Raw genomic sequence first — 6,406 nt, forward strand, 5'->3', positions numbered from 1 at the left:
GAAATGCTACAAAAGGCAATTTTCTCACCCAATTCTCTAAGCCTCAAGTAATAACATCTTCAAGCAACAACAACAGCGTTTGATCGAAAGAACCCCCTAAGGGGGGCAGAAGCAAAATGATTAGCCCATACGAGTTCTCGTAGTCTTTCCCTGACAGAATCTCCCTAATTGTGAGGTCACCCCCATATGTCGAGCTCTATGTGCTCTCTGCGAGAGCTGACGGCCAATAGAATGTGAGGCCACCCCACAGGTTGAGCCCTCTGTGGTTCCCGTAGGAGTTGATAGCCAACAAACTATGAGGTCGCACCGTAGATCGAGCCTTCCATGCTTTACGTGGGAATTGATGGGCAACAGGTTGTGGAGTCGCCCTCGCAAGTCAGTCATGCCAAGGTGACGAAGTGTCTATAGGCTGAGGTGCTGAGAGCAAAACTAGACTATCAAAATTCTGACGACCTGGCAACCTAGAGACTTGCCTTCATACTGGCGACCTACTTCCACCGACCTAGCGGCACACATAATCAGCCTGGACGAGCCTTGTCAGCCCTGTTCACGAGGTCTCCCCTATAGGTCGAGCCCTTTATGGCTCTCGTAGGAGTCGGTGGCCAATACACTACAATCGCACTTGCAAGTTGAGCCTTTCAAGGTTCCCATGTGAGCTGGCAACATGCAGTTTTAAAGCTGCCCCCGCAGGTTGAGCTCCTTGTGGCTTATCAAAGGAGTAGACGACCAGCACCTTAAAGGACTGATACAGCGCAGCTATGGCACCGACCCACTATTTAAATTCCAACATCGACGCACATACCACAAGGGGAAGCCAAACTACCTTCAGCATCAAGGACCCCTAAGCCGACCACAAAATATGTTGGTAATAGGCCTAAGGACCTACAACGAGGCACAAATCTATTCCCTTCGCTGAATTGATCTCAGCTCGGGAGTGGGGGGCAATTGATGAGGGCAGATTTGGCCCTCCACTAACATCATGACACATGGCATCTTGGAACAACTAGGTGACACCCAGAACCACCTAGGCGACAACTTGCCTTAGCCAAAATGATGGAGTCCTAGCTAGCGACCTGGCATTGTTGCCGACCTAGTGACCTGCATCTGGTGTCGACCTGGCGACCTGCCTCTAGTGCCGACCTAGCGACCTGCCTCTTGCGCCGACCTAGCGACCTGTCTCTGGTGCTGACCTGGCAACCTGCCTCTAGCATTGACCTAGTGACCTGCCTCTAGCGCCGACCTGGCAACCTGCCTCTGGCGCTGACCTAGCGACCTGCCTTTAGAGCCAACCTGGCGACCTGCCTCTCGTGCGACCTAGCGACCTACCTCTGGTGCCGACCTGGCGACCTACCTCTGGTGCCAACTTGGCAGCCTATCTCTGGCGCCGACCTGGCAACCTGCATCTGGTGCTGACCTGGCGACCTACCTCTGGCACCGATGCCGACATAGCGACCTGCCCCTGTTGCCAACATGGCGACCTGCCCCTGTTGCCGACTTGGCAACCTGCTTCCACCGTCGACTTGGCGACCTGCCTCTAGTGCCGACCTGGCTACCTACGAGAGTGCTCACCGTCGATTTCTGCATGCATCCCATCACTCCGGGTTCTCTCGGAAGTCAGCTCTCACACCGAATGTTTTGGGAGAAACCGAGTAAGGCGCAAAGATTGGCCTACGTGCACGACTACCTCCGAAGACTTTGGAGCACTTAGGCACGTCCTCCCGAAGATCTCGGACGTGTTGCGTGTTGCTCATGCCAAACAATGCCTATATAAAGGCCTTACCTCCAACCCAGGGGGGAGAGTCACAATTTAGTTCTCGCAGCTCTCCAACTCTCTCACATTTAGCTATTTTAAAATCTCTGGTTCGCTAACTTAAGCATCGGAGTGCCCACCCCGGGTAAAGCAACCCAGGCACTCTGACATTGTGTCCTTGCTGGTCCCATCAGAGCCACCTCTCCAGCTCGTCACCATTCAGCTAGGTGTCAAAGCCACCTCTCCAGCTCATCACCATTCAGCTAGGCATTAGAGCCACCTATCTAACTCGTCACCATTCAGCTAGGTGTCCAAGCCACCTTCCAGGTAGGAACCATTCAGCCAGGCATCCAAGCCACACTCCAGGTAGGGATTATTCAGTCAGGCATCCGAGTCACCTGCCAGCAGGGAGCTGTCAAAATGCGCTTAATCATTGTTATTTTCAAAAATTAAACGCAACACCTTTTGGATATTATAAATATCATTATCTGAAATTGGATATTCCATCTTCATTAAATTGGTGCAGTAGTTAATTGTCCTCTCTCTCTCCCTCCTTCCTTTGTCCTCTTTTTTCGTTAACTAAACCAGTCCATTGGTCATTTTTTCTCTTCTCATCCCACTTGTTTCTTCTCCAATTTCTTCTTCTTCTTCTTCTTCTTCTTCTTCTTCTAAGAAGGATGAAATAGGAGTTTAAAATTTTCAAATGATCTCATACATGCTTTTTCATTGAAGGAGGGTATGTTTAAGTCTTGTAGGGTTAACTTACATGGTATATTTAAGTTTTTTTTTTGAAAAATATAGGACATGTTTATTAAATCAATTTATGAAAGCTCAAGGTATGTTTAAGTCTTTTACCCTAAACTAGTAAGTGTGTATGTGCTTTGCACATAGCAATTCTAGATGATGATAATGATAGTAATAATATCCAAATTTTCTGTAAACTTTATGTATTATATATATTCTATAATATATATATTGTTTTTATTATTAATTGGATGCATATTGCAAAGTCCAAATATGATTACATAAATACCTCATCCAAATGTGTGATAATCAGATCAAGTTGTGAAGTTTCAAGTATCATTGATAGAGCTACCTACTTGGCTAAACTACTCTTTTTGTAATCTTTTATATTTTTGGTGTATCTTCTTTTTTTATTTATTTATCAAAAAAAATGTAATATTTAAATAGAGGGAATTGAATGAGGTGAAACATAGTATTTTAATTTATAATTTAAACCTTACAATTAAATAAGGACTAAATTCAAAAATGAGTATTTTAGTCAAAAGATAGTTTTACAATCTTATCCATATTTTTAATAAAAGAGTAAACATAGAATTATAGATGTATTCAATTTTTTTCTATACTTTTTTTGTAAAAATAATTATGATATGTCATATACTTTTTGTTTAATATGATAAATATATGATATTACACATGTGCTTGAATGCTTTTTTTGCAAAATTTATATATTTATATATTTTATTAATTTTTATTATTTATTTTTTACATTAAACTTAACACATTTAACCCAAAAGTTGAACTATTTATTATTAATTACTAATTTTCATTTTTGGCCAGTTCTAAATTATGTATTTCATTTTCCTTGTCAATAAAAATTATTATTGTTTATTGCACTTATTTTTTTTTATTTTGACTAATAAAAATATCATAAATGTGTCTAATTTTTTCTATATTTTTGAAAATTTCTATATTTATTTCTATTTTAAAAATTTTATTACCTAACTATGACTTCATAGGTTAATCAATTTGATTCGGATGGTTGAATTGCTTAGTCACCACTTGGATAAAAAATGGTTTTATTTTTTAGTTAGCTCTAAAATATGAGTTTATATTAATAAAAATATTGGCATATATCTAATTAATAGCATTTATTAGTGAAAAATAACTTAAATATAAGATTTAATAAAAGAAAATGAAATTTAATACCTTAAGTTTATGTTTGGTTTAAAAGAAAAGGTAGGGAAAGGAAGGGAAAGATTGGGATTATAGGTTTCCCTGTCTTTCCCTTCCTTTCCCTACTTTTTTCCTTCAAACCAAACATAGCCTAAATATAAGATTTAATGAGAGGGAATTAAACAAGGTGGAAATTAATAATTGAAATTATATTTTCAACCCTTACAATTAGAGATAGATTAAATACATAATATGAGAATTTTAATAGTCGTTAAAACTGGCATTAAAATTATATTAAAATGACTTTTATACCCTTTTTCAAACAAAGAAATAGAAGATAATTTTAATTCAAAAAGAATTTTACACTACATCCACACTTTTATATAGTATAGATATAGATAATACAACACATAGACCCATGTAAAATTCAACACTTTTTCTTTTGTTAGATATGTTTGTCTTGTTCTTTTGTTAGATATGTTGGATTCAACTCCAATGGCACTATGGTGAATTCACATTTGCTTCCTACAAGTGCCCCACAGCATATCCCGACTATGTATTGAAAACATTTACCAATGACAACTTAGGCGGTATTTGGCACTGCATTCACCCCATTTCGGTCCCGTCCACGAGATGAAGACCCGTTCGGTTGGGTGTGGATGGGACCAGTTCATGCTATATCATAGACTAGCCCTGTCCACACCCCAATATAGCGTCAACGGGAAAAACTCATGGATATGTCTCCTCCACGGTTTATTTTTGATCTCATGCTACACTAACTCCCTTCTTCTTCAAGCTGCGGTAGTCGTAATGATCGGTGCTTGCAACTAGGAAGTGAGTGAGAGGGGGCGTTCTTCCGAGTGTGACTCCTGTCTGATACCTTAATAAATGGTTCAGGTGATGACTGTCGATTTCAGTTTTGCTCAACCAATGGAGGAAAACATGGGGGGTCTGTAAACAGTTGGAGGCGGCCGAGAATGGTGAAGGGAGTCAATGTAGATGATAGAGGATGGGAGAGAAAAAAATAGTGTGAAATCGTAGATAAAATGGAAGGAAGACTGGGCGGGTGTTGTGGCTGCGAAGTCTCCTCTATGGTCGGAGAGCAGAGTTGGACAACGGTTTGAGAGCGATGTGAATAGGGAGAAGGAGAGGAAGAAGAAGAGAAGAAGAATAGGAGGAAGAAGAAGGAACAAAGAAAAAGAAAAGAGAGAGAGAGAGAGAGAGAGAGAAATGCAGTTCTCAGGAATAGAGCCTGATTATGTGACCATCATCTCTATCCTCTCAGCATGTGCAAACTTGGGGGCACTTGGGCTTGGCTTATGGATACACCGTTTTGTATTGCAACGAGACTTTGGTGAGAACATCCGGTTAAGCAACTCGTTGATAGACATGCATGCAAGGTGTGGATCTATTGAATTCGCAAAACAGGAGTTTGAGAAAATGTCTAAACGAAGCTTGGTTTCATGGAACTCGATGATTGTGGGCGTTGCTGTTAATGGATATGCAGAGGATGCTCTAGAATACTTCTCTCTGATGCAGCAGGAGGGGTTTGAACCAGATGGAGTGAGTTTTACGGGAGCTCTTACTGCCTGTAGCCATGCCGGCCTAGCTGATGAGGGCCTCCAATTCTATGATATGATGAAGAGGATTTACAAAATTACCCCTAGAATTGAGCACTATGGATGCATAGTGGATCTCCTTAGCAGGGCTGGTCAGTTGGAAGATGCGTTGCATATAATAGAAAGCATGACCATGAAGCCAAATGAAATTATATTGGGTTCATTGCTGGCTGCATGTAGGAATCGAGGGAATCTCAGTTTAGCTGAAAACTGATGAGTTATCTAACTGATTTGGATCCTAGCTGTGATTCCAATTATGTGCTTCTTTCAAACATGTACGCTGCTGTTGGTAGGTGGGATGGTGTAGGAAAAGTTAGGAATACAATGAAGGCACTCGGAGATTGACCCAGGGAGACAACATAATATAACCCTGACCTAGGGTTTCTCAATGAAGTCCTCTTTCTCTCTCTCTCCTCTCTTTGTCTCTCTTCTTTACCTCCTCATTCCCATCCCATCTCCAGATCTTCGGAGATTGACCGACTGCCAAGAGTCTACAGTGAAAACAAGTTCAGTTTGGAAGGAGTACAAATGCAAATATGTAGAGTGCAAAACCTTATATTTTGTATGTACAAATACATATATGTACAATATTAATACATACACAATAATACAAAATATAAAGTATTGCACTATACATATTGTATTTGTACTCCTTTCACATGAAGTCTTAGTGGCAATTATGATTAACCATGGGGATATATAGTTATAGCCACAATTTTCGAATTGTTGTTAAATCAATTGCTGATATATCATACTTGTATATCTCAAGAGGTTGTTTGAAAAGAGAATGTAGGTTTAGGTTTGTCTAAACCTCTATTAAGTCTTTGTATGAAATGCTTTTTTAATTGTAAGCACACAACCTGCGCCCCCCATCTTGGGTTGGTCAAATGAAAGGGCATCTAGTATTCCATGGCTATTTGCCTGTCCATCATTTCCTCTTTTAAGTGAAGTAACTCTGTCCCATCATGTCGCAGTCCCTTGATCATGTGGCTTTGTTGTTATTTCTTTCACCAATGCCTAGTGCCTCGTCCCTTGGCTTAAACGATCCACACATCTCACTTTGGCTGCAATAATCCATTGTGAGGCAAGAAGTCTCCTAGGCTGGGTGTTGGTCCTTTCC

At 40.6% G+C, this 6,406-nt stretch overlaps 1 pseudogene; it reads left to right on the top strand.

Moving 5' to 3' along the window:
- The first annotated feature begins 4,555 nt into the window (after positions 1–4,555).
- On the top strand, positions 4,556–5,827 carry LOC148874133 (pentatricopeptide repeat-containing protein At1g05750, chloroplastic pseudogene; annotated as a pseudogene).
- The last annotated feature ends 579 nt before the right edge of the window (positions 5,828–6,406 follow it).

The sequence above is a fragment of the Nelumbo lutea genome, chromosome 1, assembly GCF_056320005.1.
Source record: "Nelumbo lutea isolate HS-2025 chromosome 1, American lotus-T2T, whole genome shotgun sequence".
Taxonomy (NCBI): Eukaryota; Viridiplantae; Streptophyta; class Magnoliopsida; order Proteales; family Nelumbonaceae; genus Nelumbo; species Nelumbo lutea.